Raw genomic sequence first — 24,802 nt, 5'->3', positions numbered from 1 at the left:
GCACAGTTGCCTGTCTTCAATTAACACTACAGGACTGTGGCAAACATGCCGGTATTCAGCACTCGGAATTCATATTGCTATATAACTCTCTTATCTGCTTCTGCAAACAACAGTTGCTGTAATGGCTGTCAGGAGCAGGAAGGATGGTTTAGTCACAGTGCAGTAGGTTCTCAACCAGGGATACACATACAACTGGGGGTACGCGGAGGTCTTCCAGCAGGTATATCAATTCAGCTAGCTATTTGGCTAGTTTTATAACAGGCTACATAAAAGCACTAGCAAAATCAGTACAAACTAAAATTTCATAGAGACAATGGCTTGTTTATACTTTCTCTGTATACAATACACTGAAATGTGCCCCAAGACCCCGCTGGCTCCCCCCGCCCACCACTTGCTCCTCTTGGCCTGCCTGCCGGCTGGCCAAGGACTCCTCTCCGCACTCTGGCCCCACCCCCTGCTCCACTCAGCCCCCTGACCGGATTCCAGTGCATCTCCGGCTCTGGGCAGTCTCTGCTTCCCAGCACCTGTGGGGCCCCGCCTGTCTCCCTGGAGCTGAGCCGCCTGGAACTGGTGCAGAAGCCTGGCCAGTCTCAGCCAGGTTTTGGGGGGAGACAGTGCGGAGGGCTTGGCTGGGCCCCTCCAGGCAAGTGCATCTTGAGGGAGCCCGGCCGGGGCAGGCCCTGGCCTGGCTGAGCGCGCCACTCCTGAGCGGCTGGAGTGATTCCCGGCCCTGGGACCAGCCCTGGCTGCGCTGCCAACTCAGCCCGACAGACACAGTTGCCTCCCAGCAGGACTGGTGAGTGCAGCTTGGAGGCAGGGCTTGGGGGAGTGGGTCTGTGGGGACTCTGGGGGCAGGTGGAGGTGCTGGGCTGTGAAGGGGCGGGGAGGATGTGTGTGTGTTGGGGCACTAGGGAGTGAGGGTTCTGTGTAGGGGGTGCTGGGTAGTTGTGGTGGGGCTGTGGGCAGGCATGGTGTTGTGCACGGTGCTGTGCATTTGTGGGTGGGTCTGGGGGGGGTGCTGGGAATAGTGGGTCTGGGGGGCCTCTGGCCACAGGGAATCAGGGGTGTGTGGTATGGCATGGGCCTGCCCCCAAGGGGAAAGGGGCATGCTGGCAGCACATGGCTGGGTAGGCAACTGTGAGTCTGGCAACTGCTTGTTTGTAAATAGTGCCCACGCATTGGATGGAGCGGGGTCACCCGTGCCATGCCATGCTCCAGTGCCCCTGGCTGGCCCCTTGCTCTGGGAACTGTCCTCCCCGCACCATGCTCCATTGCCTCTGGGGGGCCCACAAATATGTTTGGCGCCGGGCTTACAAAAGGTTAATCCGGCCCTGGATTTAGCGGGTAAAGCAGTGGAATAAGACTCTGGTCCTGTCACAGGCTTCCTCTGTGACATTGGACAGTCACTTAAACCTATTTTGCCTCAGATATACCATTTTACATATGGCTAATACTCTTCTACCACTTGGGGTGTTGTGAAGACAAATTCAGTAATGTATGTGAGAGATTCAGCTATTATGGTGATGCCTGCCCTAGAAAAACCTATTGATGGATGAAAAACTGAACATATAACACACCCCACTATTTGACTATTGATGTTTGGTATTTCCTATATTTAGCAAAGAAAATACAGCAAAGTCTAATGCTGCAGTACAATAAACATTGTCTAGTCAGTGGTGACCCTTGCAGTTGGATATCTAAATTTCATTATTTGCAGCAGAATTTGAGATGCAAGTTTAGTACCTTTAATACACAAAGTGCAAAACTGGAGGCAGGATGAAAGTTTGGCTCTGTTTAGTCTGTTTCTATTAAAACAGTAAAACACTGGTGGCTGATGTGTGATGTGCTGAGTCTAGCTGAAGCATGAAATTCATTAAATACCTTTTCTTGCTGTAGAAGAGAACTCCACTGTGGCCAGCATAATAATAAATGGTAATGCTCCAAAGAACAATAATAATACTTTGAGCTTATACAGCACCTTTAGTTAAAGGATTTCAAACCATTTTATAAACAGCAATTAACTGAGCTTCACAACCTGCTTGTGTGACACAGCGAGTAAATTATGATACTTTACACATAGATGAAATGAAGCACTGAGAAGTTGAGTGCCCCCGCACCCCCAACCCACACCACAAACTCACAAAATATTCAGTGGCAGATTGAGAATTGAACCCATGAGTTCTAGATTCCAGTCTTTTGCTTTAACTACTATTAATATTTCCATTGGAGGCATAAGCAGCCAAACTGAAAAGTCAAAGTGTGGAAGGTACATTTAATTATAGAAAAATAACTCCCCCCTCGAAATCAATAAACAAAGGCAGAACTTACTTGTGGGCTGAGTCTGAACTGAGATTTGTAGGACTATTTACTCAGCTATAGAATAAAAATAGTTTCCATAGCAACCACTGCACCTTCTGAAATGCTGAACATCTTTACAATAAACACTAATATAACATGGAAATTCTTTCACATATTTATGCAGTGTTATTTTTAAGAAGTTGAGGACACTTTCTCCATACATTAATATTCCTGTAGCTTGCCATTGTATATATTCTTCCTAGACTTTTCAAATGTTGAGGATTTTTTTTTTTAAATATTTGTCATTGATGGTGGTCATCTTAGAAGGTGCTGAGTCCTCTCTGGTATTCTCAGCATCTTGTATGATTAGTCTTACTGTCAGAAGGGGACTGATGGGTACAAAGGACCCTCGAGATAATTTTCTTCAGGTGCACCACCTCTCTTCTCCCCACCCCCACCCCCAAATTTGTAGTTCACGAGGATAAAATGGTTTCCAAGAGTTCAGTGCAGCAAGGTACCGAGAAGTTTGGAGCTGATCCAAAAGCACTGAAGCCTGGGCTTAATTTAAAGTTTAGCATATACTTAAGTGTATTTCTAGACTCAGACAAAGCACTTTGCAGGATCAAGCCTTCAATGGATGCATGATTTGGCCCCTTTGATTTCTTCTTTACTAGACCATAGAGAAAACATTGTGAATGCTGCATAGAGAAGCCTCAGCAAGAGGCTGTGATTCCTAGTAATTATGTTACTATGTAAAGTTTACATATGTTTATAAATATTCTTTGGAGTGTGTAAAAAAATAAGTGGAATGGATATAAACACTCTGCAATGAATGTGCAGCGTTTGAGGTCCAAAATGAATTTTTGAATTGTATCCTGAAGGATAAGGTACTCTGAAGTATAAACAGAGTTTAAAATAAATTAAATATTCAAATTTTTTAATTTAAGGAGAAAAATAAGATTACAATATTCAAAAATTTGCTAGGGAATTTAGTGGTTAAGGGGCCACAGCCATGCACGTTTGTATGGGTCTATAATACCATAGTACAGGAGATAATATCCTTCTGGTAAATGTTACTGATGTGTGATATTTAATTATTATTTGACTTTCCCACCTACATTCTGCCCACCAGTCCATCTCACTGGGATGTATTCTAGCATCTAGACTCCAGGTCAGATGGATCTTGTGCTTATTTAAGGGTCATGTTTCTTCTTTTATGTATTTATTTAATTTGTTTGCTTATCTTCTACAAATGAGAAGTCGCTGAGGTAAGATTAGGAGCTGGAAGGGTGTCTGCAGTGGGGAGATCCATTTTGCAGCCTGTCTTGGAGGTTTTCAGTTGGGTACTCACTGTGACCCTCTGATTCCACTTTGCTGAGGAAGTGGAGCAGTGTTACTGCTTAATGGAAATATGGAGACCACAAATGGTTTTGTTGCAATGTTCAGGAGAGAAGGCAGGAAAAAAACCTATATGAATCAAAAATTGAGATGTTCAGTCCAGATTTCACTACAACAAGGCTCTTCTGATCTTTGGTTCATCCTAATTTATGGTGGTTTGTGGTTTGTAAAGGATCTGTCTCGGACTTGATCAAGCACATGGCTTCTGGATTTGCATGGGTTTCTCAAACTAGTTAGGAAAACGCTGTAGGGCTAGGTATTCAGCTGGTGTTTGTGTATGCATGTGTTTTCCCCAGCTGGTTATTTTCTGGGATGGGGAGGAAACTTTTTTGGGTACTAGTCTGAGTGAGTGTATTCTGTGGTTTTTATTTTATTTTATTTTATTTTATTTTTGTTAGGTGCCCAGTGCCCTGGATAGTTACTTTTAAATATAATGTATAAACCTAAATACAGAAATAAATTTGTGGCATATGCAAATCATATGAGAGAGTGTTATGCTATGAAGGTTCTGTTGGCACTCAGGCAGAGAGCTCCTTAAAAAAATTTGATTAAACAGTTTTTTTGTCAGAATTTGTTGATTAATTTAAATATTTTTTCAGAGAGAGTTCATATTCGATTAAATACATCCAGAAACCTGGCCAGAGATCTAATGGACTTCCAGGGTCTGCAGCTCCAGGTGGACAGTCTCCAGGTGAATCAGGGTCCCTTTATCAGAGAACATTTAAATTTGGGGGTTTTGTTCTGAATCAAAACAAAACTAAATTTTGAAATATTGAAATGCTCCAAGAAACAGAATTATCGTTCTCCACACAGTTCTACTCAAGAATAATATGATCAACCTTTATAATAATGCACCATCATGTGTTTCTTTCTCTCACACTCTCTGTAAGTATGTGTTTAAATATAACTGTATGTGAGGCAAAAGACCAATTACTCATGCTTTTAGAAGAATACTTGTTACATTGCTGTAGACCATGCTAAAATATACTTTCACGGTTAAGAAAATAGTTTTGGTTTCTGAATCATCCCTATTAAACGTTATATAAAGCCTTTACATCATTATTAACAAAATGTCTCTAGCAAATTATGTGCTGAGGAAGTAAAAAGCTTATGTTATCTGGTGCAAAAGCAGTGCGATAGAGATGGTAATATTCTGCAGCATCCTTGAAAAACTTTATTGAATTAAGTTTAAGTATCTTTGGCATCCATTTTATTAAAGGCAAAAGTTATGTGTTATTGTGGGCCAGGACAGTATATAATATCTCAATGGGGGAGATGTGATGTGAACCCTGGGAAGTGATATGAACTTCAGAGGACTATATTGAACAGTGTGCCAGACACAAATGGATTTTTGGGCCAAGTAGTATCAATTGGTTTGCCTGGAGGATCTCAAGGGGGAGAACATAAGAACAGCCATACTGGCTCAGACCAAAAGTCAATCTAGCTCAGTAGCCTATCTTCTGACAGTGTCCAATGCCAGCTGCCCCAGAGGGAATGAATGAACAAAACAGGTAATCATAAAGTGATCCATTCCCTGCCGCTCATTCCCAGCTTCTGGCAAACAGAGGCTAGGGACACCATCCCAGCCCATCCTGGCTAATAGCCATTGATGGACCTATCCTCCATGAATTTATCTAGTTCTTTTTTGAACCCTGTTATCGTCTTGACCTTCACAACATCATTTGGCAAAGAGTTCAACAGGTTGACTGTGTGTTGTGTGAAGAAATACTTCTGTTTGTTTGTTTTAAACCTGCTGCCTATTAATTTGATTTGGTGACCCCAATTCAAATTCCTTACCTCTGGTTATGCAAACACCCAGCGTTTTGAAGTCACACTGGAGAATAGCACCATTATCTACTCATTACCCATTCCCAGAGTCCAAGATCAAAGGCTCTAGTATTCAGGAAAGACAAGCCTATTCATAGTGATGATACTTCTTAGCTAAGGTTGTTTGGAATTTGTAACCATAGAAAAATTCCTTTGTGTGGTTTGAAGGATTGACTCCTGCCAGAACTCTTATTGGAGGTAGGGAATGACCTCTGGTAATTCACCAAGGGTACCAATTCACCAAGGGCAAGTTATGCCTGACCAACCTGATTGCCTTCTATAATGAGATAACTGGCTCTGTGGATATGGGGACAGTGGTGTATGTGATATATCTTGACTTTAGCAAATCTTTTGGTACGATCTCCCACAGTATTCTTGCCAGCAAGTTAAAGTATAGATTGGATGTATCGACTAGAAGGTGGATAGAAAGCTGGCTAGATTGTCATGCTCAATGGGTCGTAATCAATGGCTTGATATCTAGTTAGCAGCCACTTTCGGTCCTGGGGCTGGTTTTGTTCAACATCTTTATTAATGATCTGGATGATGAAATTAATTGTACCCTCAGCAAGTTCGCAGATGACACTAAGCTCGGGGGAGAGGTAGATACACTGGAGGGTAGGGATAGGGGTCCAGAGTGACCGAGACAAATTAGAGGATTGGGCCAGAAGAAATCTGATGAGGTTCAAGTGGGACAAGTGCAGAGTCCTGCACTTAGGAAGGAAGAACCCCATGCACCACTACAGGCTGGGGACCGACTGGCTAAGCAGCAGTTCTGCAGAAAAGGACCTGGGGATTACAGTGGATGAGAAGCTGGATATGAGTCAGCAGCGTGCCCTTGTTGTCAAGAAGGCCAATGGCATATTGGGCTGTATTAGTAGGAACATTGCCAACAGATCGAGGGACGTGATCATTCCCCTCTATTCGACACTGGTGAGGCTACATCTGTAGTATTCCATCCAGTTTTGGGGCCCCCACTACAGTAGGGATGAGGACAGATTGGAGAGAGTCCAGCGGAGGGCAACGAAAATGATTAGGGGGCTGGGGCACATGATTTACAAGGAAAAGCTGAGGGAACTGGGGTTATTTAGTCTGCAGAAGAGTGGGGGGGATTTGATAGCAGCCTTCAATTACCTGAAGGGGGGTTCCATAGAGCAGTGTTTCCCAAACTTGGGACGTCGCTTGTTCAGGGAAAGCCCCTGGCAGGCCGGGCCAGTTTGTTTACTGCCGCATCCGCAGGTTCGGCCGATCGTGGCTCCCACTGGCTGTGGTTCGCCACTGCAGGCCAATGGGGGCTGAGGGAAGCAGCGTGGGCCGAGGGACGTGCCGGCTGCCACTTCCTGCAGTCCCCATTGGCCTGGAGAGGCGAACTGTGGTTAGTGGGAGCCGCGATTGGCCGAACCTGCGGATGTGGCAGGTAAACAAACTGGCCCGGCCCGCCAGGGGCTTTCCCTGAATAAGCGGCGTCCCAAGTTTGGGAAACACTGCCATAGAGGATGGAGCTAGGCTATTCTTAGTGGTGGCAGATGACAGAACAAGAAGCAATGGTCTCAAGTTGCAGTGGGGAAGGTCTAGGTTGGATATTAGGAAACACAATTTCACTAAGAGGGTGGTGAAGCACTGGAATGGGTTACCTAGGGAGGTGGTGGTATCTCCATCCTTAGAGGTTTTTAAGGCTCGGCTTAACAAAGCTTTGGCTGGGATGTTTTCGCTGGTGTTGGTCCTGCTTTAAGCTGGGGTTTGGACTAGATGACCTCCTGATTCTATGAATCTTATTATCAGGCATATAGGTTATTTTATTGTTTTTAGTATGTTTTCTCTGTAATTCTTTCACTTAAGAATAAATGTGCTTGCTTATAAAGGGCTTTCTGGTAAATTGAAAATGCTGGCAGTTACAGCTGTCCATAGCCTTTGGAGGGAAAGCAAAGTTAAGATGCTCTCCTGTTTAAGCAGTCTGGCTTGCTGGGGATATCACGGTGTAGGCAAGGAACTATGCAGCCTGAAAAAAACACAGGAGGGAGAGAGACAGATCTCTGCCCAAGAGATGTGACAGCTGAGGAGGTGGGAGACTAGAATGAATGATATTGGTCGACCAACCATGGAGAGGGAACACAAGTGCATTTGCCTGAAACTGTGACAATAAGAACACCAGTTTGTTTCCCCCACTATGATCTATGTTCTTAAATGCGGCTGTTGGGTTAGATTCTAGGCAAATCAGGGGGCAAAGGTGACTTCATGATACTTTTGTATCCTTCTGATTCTGTGCTACTGCAAGGGCTGAAAAGGCACCTGGCATAATTCTAGGCAGCCTGAGGTCTACTCTAAGTTATGTCTGCTTCTCCAGTCCTGTCCACTGCTCGAAGCATAAGCTAGAACTGCTGCAGTGGCATGTGCTATGGCCCTGCCCCTCCAGCCTATGGATCCATCTTGGGGCAATGGAGGACTGCTTAAGGTGGTCTAACACAATTTCTGTGTAACCCATGTTATTAAAGTTTGGGTATGTCCTCCTCTAGTTCTTAATTCACCTGTACAGATTTATATGCCTTCTCTAGTGTTTGAGACTGAGTTTTTAAACTTGGGCAGTAGAGGTTCACTGCTGAATACTAGAGCGAAGCAAAATTTGCAAATTTCTGTAACAAGGGAAACTCCAACATCTCAACATGTATTTCATCCCAAATTGAGATAAAAAACCCCTGAAATTATATTTTTCATGGAATGGAAATTCTGAATTTTAATTTCATGTTTTTGATCCAAATGACAAATTTCACTGTTCCAAAAATTAAAATGTTTCATTTCAGTTTGTTGAAAAGTCCTTTTCAAGTCGGTAGAACATTACACTGCATTTTTCTGTGGTTGCATCACTGCCTTATAGAAGTTGTATTTTGAGGTCATAAAGCACTTATTCTTCCCTATGCACCAAGCTCTTTGGCTGTATTACATGTTTGGCACCCAGACACGTATGACTCCCATGATGAACCACATAGAACTTGGTCAGAGGAAATGTGCTCTTTGGAGAGAATGGAGTCCTAACCTACAACTTTCACAAGGGAATGCACTGATAGGGAAAAGTAGTTTAATGTTTTATTGAACTGATTCCAAACAAAATGTTTCAGGTTTGTTCAATAACAAAATATTCTGATTTGGGTCAAAGTGACCCAAAATGGAATATTTAATTTTGATTTTCTGCAAAATCAAGATTTTTTTTTCCCATGAAAAACTTCAAGTTTTCAGAAACTGCATTTTCTGTCAGAAAACATTCTGACAGAAAGCTCTCAACCAGCTCTACTCATTAGTCATCTGGATGCATTGTATAACACCTGTACTAAGTAAGTTTTCTCTTGCTCCATTGCAAGCTCTTTTTAGCCCCATTATGCTGCCAGAGAACCATTCGGGGAATAGAGAAATCTCTCCCATATATTTTCATATGGTCTACAACAGCATAACAAGTATTCTTCAGATAGTCTGAGGAATGGGTCCTTTTGTATCCAATGATGAAATTTTACCTTTTAATTTTACATTGTGCTGAGGTTTTTACAGGACTAAGTTGAATCAATACAGTTCACTTGTTGATGCTTTTATTTGAGAGTTACAGAATCACACCACAGCACTATGCATTTCAGAATATACTCAAATGTCCCAACCAGGGTAGTTATTCATTATTGTTTATAACACAGCATAAAAAATATGGGGAAAAATAGAAACAAAATACAATGTATCTATTAAAATTCTCCTCAATTTCTTGTAAAATAATGTTTTCTTCAATGTTTAGTCACATAAAACTGGATGTGGAGATGCTAAAAATAGTAACTAGAATGACAGATATTTTCTGTGTCATTTGGTATGAAGTAAACTTCGTAACAAATTGAGATGTTTTTAAATAGTATCCTGATTTCTGAAAATGCAGTACTTAAAATAAGTAAATAAAATATTTTGTAGAACTTTCTGGAGGAGAATGAGCTATTTAAGAGAGGAAAATACTAAAAATATAACATTCCTTTTTGATAATAAAAAATTAATTTGCAAAAATATTTTGAAAATACATAAACTTTTAGTAACAGCTGTGTTAAAAATCACCTGCCAAAAGTACTTCATAACAAAATAACACATGTCATCACAGGCAAAACAAAATAACATTTTTACTTTTAGCTTATGTTACTTTTTATTTTATCCAGTACAAAAAAGAAAAGGAGATAATGTATTTTTAAAATATTGGCAAGATTTTCTGTAGTAGTCAACATAAATATATTGTATAAATATATCCAATAAATATCTATATCTCTATGATCTCACTGGCCATTTAACAGGTTTCCTTAAGGGCTTTGGAAGAAGAATTAAAAAAAAAACAAACTTACTTTTTGCAGTGCTGGATGTGCATTGAACAGATTGTATAAACTGTGAATGTATGTGAATGTTTACCTACCTTCCCTTAATTCATATCCATATTTTTGAATGCATTGGTTTGATTTTGTTTCTTTTATATTCCTAGTGCAGTATGCATATATAATAGCAACTTTAATTTAAACTTAACAAACTGGTATATGTGTATCTATGCATGATTCATACATGCACAAAACACTGCCGTAAATTATGGCCCTGTTCCTGCAATTCAATCTGTACAGATGCCTGTGCAGCATTTGATTAGTGGAACCCCACATGGATGCAGGAGGTCCACCCTACTGGATCCCAGGGCAGGATGAGGTTTTCTATCATTTTTAAGGGGGATTAGATTGTGGGGATAAAATTACTTGCTGTTGAGTAAAGCTTTCAAAAGTGCCTAAGTGACTTAGACATCTAGAAGCCGAGATCACTTTTGAAAATAGTATTGAGATTCCTAAGTCATTAAGGCATGCTTGAAAATCACATCCATTATTCCCTTTTCTTTACAAAATGTGAAGGGCTCAATTCTACCACCTTTACTCATGTTAAGTAGTAACTTATTCCACAAGCAGTTCCATTGAAATCAATAGATTTAGCCATAAAGTATGGTACGGCTCTACCTGAAACAAATTCTGTCTTAATAGTTTTCCCTTTGCTTTTCCATTTGAAGCAGCACCCAGAATTATTTCTGATGAACATCTTTTCTTTAATATCTGCAGACAGATGTGTACTTAATTAAATAAAGTAAGTTAAACCTTGTTTGGAAAGGTTCCATAGGGTATCTTTCCAATACACCCATCTTTTCTCCTTTATGTTCAAAGGAGTTATCTGGGGATGCTTTGTGAGTTTTACTTCAAGCTTCCTTTCCCACATTTTGCAGTTCATTGCTGCACTCTCTGATAATCCTACTACACTGACTGGCTGCAGTTATTACCCTTTATATGAAGGATCTATGCTGAAAGCCAGTTATGAGTTTCTGTCCCTGTGGATCATATGATGAAGTTGAAGCAGGCTGTCATCCAAAGCTGTATAATAGCCTCAGCTGGGAAATACAAAAGTGCCATGGATTATTGATAGAGTCATATCTGCAGTTCTGCTGACAAATTTGATGCCTCTTTTGCTAGGTTTCTAATATTAAGAAATATCTCTGTTAGTATGTCCCTCCCATGTGTTCCTTTTGGATTTGGATTATTGTTTGGCTATCTTCCTTTTGTTCTGGTGATAAATAGCCTTATTCATAGTGACCTTAATACTACAAGGAGAAATGATGAACTTACAAAAGTGCTAATGATCTTCATTGAGAAAAATACCCTAGGACTAAGGATAAAAATGATCATTTAAAAATTATCCTTTGACTTTTTTCTGTTTTTTCCCAAAAGTCCTTTTTTAAGTGATAAAAGGCATTTTCAGTATCTTGAATATCTGTTTCAGGAAACAAAAGGCATGATGTAGGGATGATTATTTTTTCAGGATGACATGCTGGTGAAATAAATCTTCCAAACACTGATCAAAATTGCATGCAGGTTGCCATCAAAATCTTCTGCCACCCTCATGTCATCATATGACATACCTAGCGTGGGGGGCAAAAAAGTAGATTTTTTTAAAGATCAAGTTTGACAAAGCCACAAAAAATGTTTGCTATTGTATTCATTGTCCTAAAATTGCTACCATTGTTTCCTCATTGTAGCAGCTTCATTTGTTTGTATCCTATTATAGTTACACTCCTACAGAAATGATTGTAGTAAATGAAGGAAATGATGGAAGAAGCTTTCTGAGTAACTGAGCAGATGCTGCATGGGCTACTTCTCCCCTGCACCCAGAACTCAGTCAACTCAGGGGAAAGGATGGGGGAAGGAAAGGAATTCTATATTAAGCTGGAATTTTGTGTCCAGACCAGAAACATTATAATGCACCATAATTTTGATAAATCTAAACCTTGGGGATGTCTGAATCTGCCTCTGGTTCTTTTATTTTAAAGAAAAATGGAGAAGAGGGAGAAATGCAAATAGCTCCATATAAAAGATCTTCTGCAGTTTTCTGTGAAATGTCAGCAGGTCTCTTAAAGAGGGGAGGGGGCGTTAGGAAATATTTTTAGAAACAAATCCTGGCTTACATGGAGGAGGATCTTGGATCTCATTGTGAAAAATGCACTAAAATCTCAGCACTTACAAATATTTTGAATTTATATTTTTCCCTCTGCAAAATTGCAGCTGGGGGTAACTCTTTGTCCCTCTGCACTTTGCTTCTTCACCATTGTGACTAATCCTTTGAATTACAGCATTGCTGCCATTACTGAAGGTGAACAGAAATAATTAACAAATAATGCATATAACAATCTGTTTTAGATCCTGAAAATACTACCAGGGTATATGTGTAGACTTAAATTACAAATACTTTCCTTTTACAGTAGAATTTATTTCTCCTTTTTCTGCCAGGGTCTGTGTTTTCATTGTCAAGGGAGTAGTCTTTTCTCTACAGCAGTCCAAGGCATCTCTACCACATAGCACTGATCAAAGAGGTGTGTGAGGGGGTGCTGTTAGCAACTCTAAATAGAACCCCTTCTGGGAGCCAGCACCCTGGTTAGTTAGAACAGGCAGGGGACTAGTTACTTAGAGTAGGAGAAAGTTAGGCAGTCTGATTGGGGTTGAAAAGTTAGTGGAAATCAGGTGCCCCTGTAGGGAGTCTGATGAGCTAATGAAGTAATTAGCTCACCAGCTGGATATCTGAGAGAAGAAAGCAAACAATACAAAAGGCTGAGCCAGGTGGCAGGAAGTTGGCCCCATTTATCTGCTGCTACATTGTGTTGTACATAGAGCATAAGGCAAGAAGTAATAATAATAATAATAAAGAATAATACACTTGGTGAAGGTACCCTGGTAATGTGTGTGTGTTCTGTTTAATCTCCAGGAGGTCTTACTAGCCAGGGATGGAGGGGGAACCTGATTACAAGGTGGCATAATGCTACTAGCCATGACAGGAGAAACATAGAAATGGAAAGGAATTAATTTAGGTCTTGGCAGATTTCAAAGCTTACAGTTCACCTTTTAAATGAAAAATCATAGCTTATATTGTGTGTGATGAACCTGATGATCACTGTTACCCAGGTCAATGTTCAGCCAGTACAGGGCTTTATAATCCCTTCAATTCAGGGGATCGACTGATTGTAACTCTCCCACTCTTCCTATATCCATAATGGTTCCCAATCCAGCCCCTGCTGAAGTTAGTGGAGAGACTCCCATTGACTTCAGTAGGAGCTAGATCAGGTTTTAAGACCCATTATCAGTTATAATTAAAACTGGCCCAGATCCTCCTTTTTTCTGTCAGAGAGAGCCCAGCTGAGGTCTTCTGGGTTGTCTTTGAAGAAATTTAAAGCTGACAAAATCCAGCTAGTCTCTCTCTCCAGTCTCCTCTCCAAAGGGATTTTGCTAATGGAAACAAGGCTTCTGAAGGAAACTAAAAAAAATAGTAAAATGTCTCAGTCTGCGTCTCTTGGCATTTACTTTCTTATAGAGAGAGAGACCGAATATGGTAGAGTATTTGACCAAATCTGCAGTTCTTAGTGAGGCAAAAAGTCAGTGGAAGTTTAGGTTGAATAAGGATTGTCAGATCAAGCCCTGAGCAGCATAAGTTTGAGAAAAGTTTCCCTGTTGACAATGGTGTTCTACAAGGCACTCCCATTACTGTCTGAAAGGAAGATTAGTTAGTAATAACTACTATTGGGAATGCCTCCATTTGTAGCATGGTATCCATTTTTCAAAGGACTTCAAAATGTGTTCTCTGGCATTTATGTATTGCATAATGTCTGTTTCTTTCACTCTTTAAAGTAAAACTAATTATATTATGGTGCCACAATTACTTTGATTATTTTGACAAATAACGATGATATTGAAAATGGTGATTTTTTTTAATTCCCTTAAAATCCCCCAGAAGCATTAACTTGTATCTCTGACTTTTAAAGATTACAATCTTCATCAATTAAGAAAACCATTTCCTTAAATAAATAATTACAGATAGGAGAATTATCATGAAACATCACATTTTTGAGACTGAAGTGAATGAAATTATCAAAGTCAAAAGTTTATTATCTCCTTAGTGAGTGCACTGTGATTTCATTAATGCTAATGGGAATTTCACGAGTATCTAGTCCCTTGTACATGTCTGTCTCTGTATCTAACCTATCATATAGATTCTGATTAAAGTGCCCATCACCATGGTATCTGAGCACCTTGGGAATCACAGATGTCTTAGAACCAGATATTGCAGTTTTTACACATCACTGAATTCACATGGAAAGTTGTAACTGCACAAAGGCTATAGTGCAGGGCCTTTTATGATGAACAGGCATATTTTTCAGGTTGATCTTTTGGGGCTATACATGGGCACTATCGGATAAATATTTATTTCCAGTCCACATCCCTAGATCTCATATCAACTGTGTGGTAATATAGTGTATTGCTGCTATGAACGGTACTGCTATTGATATAAATAGTTGTTCTATTCATAGAACAAGTGCAGAATAGGGAGCACAGAGCAGTGAAGAGAATCTTGCATTCTAATTTGTTGTGCAAAGTAATAGGAATATACCACCTGGAGGTAGCAATTTATTAATATTCATTACTATTATACTTCCTTTAAGGTTAATTGCTCATGAACTAATCATTACTTTCTTTCAGTGTGTTCATTATTTATTAGCAATTTCTGACAAAAATAGACTTATAATTTTGAGACTATGGGTTATTCACATACTGTTTACTTAAACTGTTTGCTTTTTGTGGTGGTAAGTCAGGCTGTATTGTTTTTCCTCTCTGAATGAGTAGATGAAGCATTTTAAACAAATGCATATCAAAGAGAAAATAATGAACAATGTATTTCTGGTGCAAATTTTTGTAGCAATAATCATTCACCTGAAAATATGTGAAACTTTCTGCATTCACAAACATGTTCATTAATGCCTGGCAGTTGTTTGAATAATGCCAAATAATGATTAAGTGTTCATAAATCATAGTGAACTGAACTTGACATTTTTGTGAATCCTTCCCACCTCCACCCCCGCACTCCCAACATACTAACATCTAGCTCTGGCATCAGTGAAATGGCATATGTTCTCCTGCTATGCAGTTGTAACTGGTTGACTACACTGAGAATTTTCAATGTGTCCCTTGTATCAGAATTTGGTTTGTTCTGAAGAGATCTATGGCCATAGGGATGAAGCATCAGTATGGATGTTAACTGTGCAGTTCTCTGACAAATCCTTTTCTATTGCCAGAACTGAACATTAGTCATCAGGAAAATGAGTCTGAAAGAATATGTGTAGGAGTTAGATAAACTCATAGGATGGTGCTGTTGTTTCTGAGGTCTGAAGCTTTACAGTCTATTGAGACTGTTCATTGTCAACTTCTCCTTTTAAAGGTCAGCCAGAATAATCAGTTTCAGTTTTGGAAAAGGGAGAGACATGGATAATTAAAAGGTGGACTGGAGCTAAGAAATGTACTATTTGTTAGTGGGAAGGGCAAACAGGAGCTGCTGCCTGTGTGCTCCCAGCCAGTGACAGTAAAAATGTTAAGATCCCACCTGTTTTGTTTTTTTCTGCAGTGAGCTGGGGAGGGGAGTTACCGCTCTGTGACCACAGAGAGAACACCTGAAGCCAGGGATACATACGTTGGAGGACCAAAAAGTCCAAGATGTGGTTGTATAACATTTGTGAAAATTTGCGTACCAATATACAAACATTTGCTTAGTCATGGTACAGAGGAAAATGAATACTACAAGCTTCATAGAATCATAGAAGATTAGGGTTGGAAGAGATCTCAGGATGTCCTCTAGCTTGATGTAGAAATTATGTCAGAAGTTCCCTGGCCTATATTATGCAGGAGATCAAGTTAGAGCATCATAGGTGTCCCTTCTGGCCTTAAAATCTATCAATGTGCTTATTGTTAGGAGCAGATAGACACGTTCCACTTTTGGCATCTTCAGGCGCATCCCCTTTTCTTACTATGAGGGCTTAACCTGGCTTCCAGTTCCTTTTGGTTATGTGGTTACCAGCTGTCTTTGTGAACTTAGTGCAGAGATAGGTTGAGTTTGGTTCATGCAGTTGATACAAGAGAATTGAGATGCCAATGAAAATAACATGTCTCCCGTTGTAAAAGAGGGATATCCTTACTATATGTCAGGCCAAATATAAAATAAGACCGTTTTCAAAGGAATTACAGGAGGTAATAAATGTACACGATTTCTACTCTCTGACCTGCTCCATATGATCTATACCAGTGCACTTAATATGAAATTGAAATTCATCAGCCTGAAAAAAAATTATCTGTAGGTAAAAGGGGGCAGGGAGAAGAATGGGACACAAAAAGGCATAAATTAAATATGAGCAAACCACTGGTAGTTCATGAATGCAATTTGAATTTGAACTCTAACCAGAGCTGATTTTTCCAAGAACTTTTGTGGTTTTCTAACAGCACTAATCCTAACCGCACTGATTAACAAGAAAAGTGAGTCTTGTTAAAGTTTCTAAAATGAATTTCTGTGGCTGTTCATTGGTGAAAATGCATACCAGGTTTACAGAGACCTTTTTAAAATCCTGACTTGGGAATTTCAGAGAGGGGAGTAAACATTTAAAAATGATTCCACATCCTATTGGCCTAATTAAATGCCATAAACAGACTGCACATAAAACACACACTTTTCAAATTGCTACAACTGGAAAATCTGCACAGTTTCAAAGTCTCAATGATGGGCACAATTATTTCCTGTTTAAAAATTACTGTAAATTGGCATTTGATCTGTGTAATTTTTAGAAAAGCAAGAAAAATATATTCAGATGTGCATCCAATTTAGGCAGAGTTAGCATATTTTGACATTTTATTACTATGGATTTGAGAACTTGATTGCTGAATATTAACATTTATAGTTATAGGGCCCGATTCTGCACTTAGATATTTTGTAATTCAAGTCAATGAGAGTTTTATTTGAGTAAGGACATGGGGACAGGGGGTAAGGACAGATGGAGAGAACTGTATATATTTATTTAGGATTGACCACATGAGGATAAAGAAACATGGCTAGTATAATTTAATAATAAAGTTTAAAATACCTTATTACTCACACATGCATTCATGCAAGCAGACAAACATATACAATCGTGATGATACACTTATAAATTCATATTACATTTGAAGTACAATGAAAAATGTTCAGGATGCTTTTTGTGTTGTGTTCTCCATAAAACCTCCAGGCTGGTTTGTAACAAAGTAAACAAGGAAGAAAAGAGAAGAAAAAAAGAGAAAGTACTGCCTTTTGAGACACCTCATTGTTCAGTTGATAGATGCAGTTAAAAAGAGCATCTGTGCAGTATTTCTTCCCCTTTAATTAACGATTTTCACCAGTAATGCATCTATGACACATGCAAACATGTTTGATATGCATTTTATCAAAGCTGACAAATAAAGGTTTAATAAGGCATACATTATTTTAAAAAAAAATCAAGTTTGGACACGCTTTTCTGAAGAATGCAAAGAGATATATCCTGGCAGCACTCTCCAATCAATACATTGGAGTTGAGTTCCTTATTGATTCCCTTGGTAAAATGATAGTTTCTCTCTCCCTCTTGCCCCCCACCCTGTGCCCCGGTAAGATAGTGAAGTATTAAAAAAGCAGGATAAGTACATTTACAGCCTTCTCACTGCTGCCCGCAGGGTGCTATAAATGCACAAACTGGATATAATTGAAGCACATATTAACTTACCTTCTGTTGTACAGGAAGAACATAAGCAGGCTGTTAATGTTCACTGTGTTGAAACTCTTAACTTGGGGGTTGTGAATTAGCTTGCAGTAGTAATTTGGTAAGCACCTGGGAAAATTGCAAGCTTCGTTTCCTGCAACGTGGAATATGATTAAAAACAGAATATATTATCATCATGGGTACCATTTAAAAATGTGTAGACAGCATTCTGTGATGTTAAAATGGAAATTGGAAGTTGTATTCAAATGTTGAAGATGCTGCATGTTAATTATTGTCTACCTCAGTGCATTGAAAGTGCAATTCAATTATTTGCTTTGTCAAGCAATATTTTGATTAACTTGAACTTTAATTTTGTACATCTGGTGTTTTTCACACTGTGATAAAAACAGTGTTGAAGTATGCTGCTCTGCCAACAGTACCCTTAAACAACAGAGAGAACATATGCAAAGCAACAGTGAGCCATATTAAAGACTGGAAAGACCATCTTTTCAAAATAAAAAAAGAAACTTGTCTTTAAGGGTATGCAATCAAAGGAATTAATCTAGTGGGGTATTTATGGATACAAAGCCTGAGGATATGTTTAGCCCTTAGACTCACACAAACATTGGCTTTAATTAGGATAATTACATTAATATAATTACTATACTAAATTATGATACACCCTTAGGTTTTAATTCACAAAGCAAAACACATTTGCACATCCAGGCCAGCAGTGAAGGAAATATGCCAAACTAATGGTGAAACAGGATATCTTGATTTTTACATTGGGGCAGGTTTTCTGTTTCTTAAGCTTGTACACAATGATTGGGGCTGATAGATGTTAATGTAATACAAACAACAACACATCCCAGTTAATTATTTTAATTATTGGGCCGGAGGTTCTTTGAAATGTTCTTCTAGATTTATTATTTGCCTGTATTCTTCTATCCAGAGTGCAGGATTTTTATGTGATAATCAAGGACAGATTATGCCTGGTTCTGTGAGGGTGCTCAGGGTGGTGGTAAGGTGCACAGAGCCGCCTTCTCTTGCATAAAATCCATCAGCATGGTTGGGGAGCAGAGGCGACATTCCATGAAGTATTCGCTTCCCTAAAAGAGAAGACATGAGGTGAGAATGGGGGCGGGGGGTCATAGAGATTCTTAAATGAAAAATCCTCTAATTCAAAAAGTATTATTAAATTAAATATGGAGTGGTAATAAATCCCGGTCATGATCTCTGAAGTATTGTATCTAGAAGGTGATGATTTGAGAAGTTTATATCAGTGAAATATTCAGTGTGAAAGTTAAAACACTCTAAATTTTCTACTTGTCAGGTTGGTTGAGTTTCCATGAAATAGTGTTTTATGCAACATTTTCCATATGTGCTTGCAATTAAAAAAAAGTTTTATTGGAATGAGGAGTTTGTTTTCTGGATGTCTAAAGGGATTTTGAGGCATTTTATTATAATGCATTATCAAGTTTTGAGTTGGGTTGTTTGAAGATTGACATGTAATTAAGTCACATGATATTGATACTAGTTTCTTGGTGACTGAACCTACCCTGTTTGCTCAGGAAGTTGATCAGAAGCTATTGTAGCTGAGGGGTAGAATTTGTTCATTGTAGATTTTCTTCAGCAAAAAAGTATTTTTTTGACAAAGTGAAACATTTCTTGCAAAAATTCTGTTTGATGAAAAATTGAAAATCTAAAAACTTAAACTGAAACAAATTCTGTTTATAAGTTGTCTTCCTTTTTTTTAACAAATTCAAAAAGTGGAAGAAAATTCTTGCAAATTGATGTTGGAAACTAAGATATATTTTTGACGACTTATACTAGAAAGAGATCTGTTAGTCTACAGAACCTCTGAGGCACATTTGTTTCTCTTCTACCACCCCTCTCATTATCATCCACCCACAACACACACATGATTTTCTGGGAGAGTGCTGACTATGAATAAGGCAATATTTGATCTAACCCAACAAGTCATATTTGGATAATTAAAGTGGGGGACTTCAAGTGGGTGGTCAGGAAATTATTTCTTTTTGTCTCCCTGAGAACAGGAGGGCAGTGAGCATTTCTGTTCTAGCTCATCACGGCTCATCAGGAATGTGTTTAATAATTCAGAAATTCACCAATAATTGGTATGTTGCTTAAATGATTGTAGGCTTTAGAAGATAAACATAGAGTATTAAACTATTAAAGTAAGGTGAATACTAATTGTACTTCAAATCACAACAGTACCCTGTTGTCATACTTTTGAAGGTTAGTTCTTATGATTTTTGTATACTTTTTTCTTTCAGAGGAAAGTAATATGACTGATTACCCTGTCTTTTGGAATAAAGTAAAGCCTTGAGCTTAAAACTGTCTAGACTCTCTTTTCAGTTTGTTTTCTGACCTTTTCCTGTAACGCAGCATGTGAACATCTGACAAAACCTTTAATTTTGGCAGGTTAGGGTACATGTTGTTTGGAAAGGAAATACAACTAAAAAGATAAACCCTTTCAAACTTTAATGTCACTATGTTTCACAATTCAACCTAACTTCAATATTCCTTTGGTTTTTCTTTTAAAATAAAAATATTTTTTTCTGACACCAGAATCATTTTGATGGAATGGTTATGGAAGCTGGAATACTATTTACTTTGAGCACAGACAGCAAAAAGGCAAGATTTTGCTGATTCTTTCTTATTTTAGTTCTTTGAATAGCTTGACCTATTTTCAGTATCTTTATTGCTCCTTTGTCTATTGGATTTTTATAGCAGTCTCCAAATGTTATATAAGCTTATCTGGTTTTATTTAGCTGACATTTTTAAGTGCGAGAGGAAGGGAACACCTATTATACCACTCACATTGAATAATAGGGACACCATAAATATTCTGGAGTGTTTTTTTATAGTGAAAACCATGAAAGTTTCATTTTGCTTTTCTGTCACGTTGTGAAAATGAATATACACAGAGACGCATATATTTCATACAAAGAAACCTATATTAAGATTGTAAACTCAGGGCATGAAATGTAGTAAATGTTAGAATTAAGGTTTCTGGTGCAATCCGTATTTGGCTCCTTGGTGCACATGTATTAGGATAGTCATTAACTAAGTGATATCACTTACTGTGTTTCCCCATGGTTTCTGCTTCAATTCGTGCATAGGATGGACAGCAAATATGGCAGGTGCAGTGAATGAGACTGTCATCTGGAGGGCCCCTGCCTCATTTACAGTAGAGTTTGGAAAGTATGGATAGATATAGTAAGTGAACACATGACATTGTGGGTAAGATACTGAACTGACTTATATAAATGGATTTTGTAACTGACTCCGCCACTGCCTTCCAGGTGATGTTGGCAGTGTCATTTAAATCAGAATGGTCCCCCTGTGTAGTTCCTTATTTTTCAGGTGCCCAACCAGAGACATCAAAGAACTGATTTACAAAAGTGCTGAGTACCTTCAACTCCAGTTGAAGTAAATTGAAGCTATAGGTGCTCAGTACCTCTAAAAATGCAGGGATGTGTATATAGTTCCCTAGGCTTTTAAAAAAGACAACTGTAAAAACAGAAATGTCATTTTGTAGACTGTATGGCATACCACACCATTCCTTTTGTCTGGGTCACCATTGGAGTTTTATATATTTTGAAAAATAAAAGTTCTTCAGGACACCAGAAATTAAGGATCAATTCATGTCCTCCTTGATGGACCAAAGATTATTTTTTGCATTAAATTCCCAAGAGTGACTCTCAGTTCTATTGTGCAATGTAGTGCTTTGTGGTTTACTTTTGACAGATTTGATGCTTCATTTGAACTAACTCCACTAGGAGGCCAGGCTTGGTAAACCTTTCTCTGAATGCATTTTATTTATTTGTATTATTTTAATGCAAATCTTACCTCATTCTGAGCAAATACTGCTCTGTGGCCTTTGAAACTTAACCTTTCTAATAATATTTGTGGCATATTTTGTAAATATATAGTATTTGCAAAAATATGGAGCTGTCCTAGTAATCAAAGTAGCCTATAAATCTATTCTCTAGGAATGTTACAGTTCAGCTGGAATTTTATGATGAATTCTCTCAGGTACATTTAAGTGTTCAGTATTTGGATATTTACCATTGTGTGTGGCGGGGGGAGAGGGGGAGAGGAGGAGGAGGAGGGTTGTTTTTTTTTGTTTGTTTTTTTGTTTTGTTTTTTTTCCTCCAGCTATTCAATAGAATTCCCTGTCTCTGTTTATCTGTCATAGCATCATCATAAATGCTGCAGAAATGAAAAGCAGGAGGAAATGAAGGAAATGTCTAGAGTGGACATTTATGAATGGATACAGTTAGACTGTATATGGAATGCTATGATTGTTTTGAGACTGCATATCTGATGGCGTAGATCTGTGCCTGATACCTTCTTGAATAATGCATCTCATTTGTAGATCTTTATTGGAATCCTCCCTTGCTTTTGTTCTCCCCTCGCGCCTCCTCCCAAAAAAGCAGATTGCACCAACATTAAATGTAGTTTGATTTAAAAAAAGCTATTTTACAGTATTCCAATAATCAGCTCGCCCATTTTGGAATGTCTTACGCTGAAAGAAATGAGTCTGGTCTGAATAGGGAGAGGGATGTGCAAAAGTTTGCTGAATGATTCACAGAAACATATGCTTGTGATACTATAGAGTTTTTATGTGATCTTCATAGCATCTATGAGCAAGAATTGGTGGATTTTACTGCGTTCAGATGTTGACATGTAGATGTCTTTATCAAGAAGTCAAATTGTTCTTTTTTTAAGCAAAGATCAAATATTTTGATGTGTTGAAGTTTTGCCTTGTGAGGATGTGAGTGCAGTTCATGACCACAAATCAGTCACCTTAATCCAATCCTTATGAGTAGACATAGTGACCAAATCTTGGGGACTTAGAATGTTCAGCCCATCTGGATTGCAAGAAGCTCTCTGTCAGTGTCAGTGCTGTGTGCTAGGGAAGGATCCAAGAGTGTGGAATCTTTTATTGTGTTTCTGGAACTTTGCTGTCATAATGCAATTCAGGCTAGGTTATGTCTGATGAGGGGAAACCTCAGAAGTATCTTTGATTTCAACACATGGGTATGCTGGGCCAGGCAATGAAATGTCCTTTAAGATAGAAAAGCCGGATGGAATGGATAGCTTATAAGTGTATGTAGCTTTTCGCCTCTAAACTGTAAGATTTTGTCTGTCCGGTATCAATAGTGCACTCTATACTATCTACAGTACAGTGCTACAGCTTCAGCCAAAGAAGGGGTTCTCCTATCACTGTAGTAAATCCACCTCTGTGAGAGGCGGCGGCTAAGTCGACGGAACTTTTCCATCAACCTAGCAGTTTCTATACTGGAGTTTACATCAGCTTAATTACCTTGTGCAGGGTATGAAATTTTTCACAGCTCTGAGTGGTATAGTTAAGCTGACCTAATGTTGCAGTGTAGACCAGCCCTGAATTATGTTCTGACACATAGTAGTGATCCCTTTGCTTTAAGATAGCAATACATTAGCAGCGTAGGGATCTTATAGTACTCCTACTACTTGTGTTGTACCAGTTTTGTGGACTGAGGACTTCTATGTTTCTGGAGCTTAAACTGGTAACTTTAAGCAATACTAAAATTAATTATAAAGAGTGTTTAAAAATAAAGACGGGGATGATGTGGAGGAGGCTGGAGTTTCTGCAAGGGAATTGAGCAAACAAGTCAAAGAACTGAAACAACAGGGAATCTTGTGAAGCCATATTCGGCTCAGCAGATAGGACTAGGAGACAAAACCTACCAGACAGTCTTACATTGATCTGTGTTGGCTGCATCTTCTGAGTTCTTCTCAAGGGTAGCCCAATATGGAATGCATTGCAATAAATCCACCCCTCAGGCTACATAAACATGGAGCACTGTTACAATATCTGTATCATAAAGGAATAGTCTTTGACTTTGGGCCAATTGTAAATGGTGGGAAGAAAGAACTCCTTGCCAGAGCTATTGCATGGAAATCTAGGACCCATGGTGAATCCAAAATAAATCTAGGGCTGCAAAACCTATTGTCTAATGTCAGATAAATGCCTCTGCTAGAAAGTCACTTAAACCCCAGGCTTTTTTTTTTTTTTGAGGTTTCAGAATTTGTTTTTGTTTTGCATTGGAATTAAAACAAAACCTGTTGAATACTTTCCTGAAAACGGAATGGTGTTGAAATGTACATTTCAGCTTTCTGATGTGGGTAGGTAGAAAAGTAAATGTGAGTCACAGGCCTGGAGTGTGAGAGACCCAGGGTCAAGTCCTTGCTGTGCCAGATTCAGAATAAAGTTTTTCATCCCAGATCACTCCAAATCAGGCAGAGCAGGGACTTGAACCTGGGTTTCACATGTCCCAGGCCAGTGACCTCAATGAGTCTCTTCCTGCCCCCAAATGAAAAAATTGCTGAAAAAAGATGTCTCCCCAAAACATCTGGTTTTGATTAAACCAGCATATTTCAGCAAAATTTCATTTAGTCAATAATATTCCAACTAGGTCTACTATATATTTATATTGCTTGCTAACAATGCTGACTTCATTTCAACAGCTGTAATATATTCATTATCCTGGAGAAATACATCATAAGAAAAAAAGCAGAAACCTAAAATATTGGGGTTTGGTGGTTCTTGTCATCTGGTTCTGAAAACGCTGTTCACTCTGACTCCAAGTACCAGTCTCACTGGCATTACCTGCTACCCAAGAAATTATTTCCAGTGGTGATATGATATAGGCAATATTATTTCAGTTTTAGAAGCCTTCACACTTACAAGTGTTCAGAATTGGCCTGAAGGATCTTCTGTCTATTTGTTTTGTTTTATCAAAACAGGACTTCTAAGGAATGTGTTTTTTTAAGCGGAGAAGGCTGTGCAGTGGAGTGGCTTAGAGGCTATGGGGAAAAAAATATAAACAGACCTGGTTCAGATACATTCCAAAGTAAGTGAGACATGTCAGGTATGAAATTCAAGGTAGAATAAAATGAAAAATAAGTCAGGTTTTGTTTCCAGTTGAGCTATGAGCAAGAAGCAGCTATTATTGACTCAGGGGGAAATATTCATTTTAACACAACCATGATATTTGCCTTTATACAATACTTTGTGTGGAAAAGTACAGAATATTGTTAATATAAGACATTGTAAACCACAACCAATGCTGAAAAAGCAGGGGAGCTAAACAATAAGGACTAGAAACT

Source organism: Lepidochelys olivacea (genome assembly GCF_965140295.1).
Source record: "Lepidochelys olivacea isolate rLepOli2 genome assembly, chromosome: 2".
In the NCBI taxonomy this organism is placed as follows: domain Eukaryota; kingdom Metazoa; phylum Chordata; order Testudines; family Cheloniidae; genus Lepidochelys; species Lepidochelys olivacea.
This window is presented reverse-complemented; position numbering follows the sequence as displayed.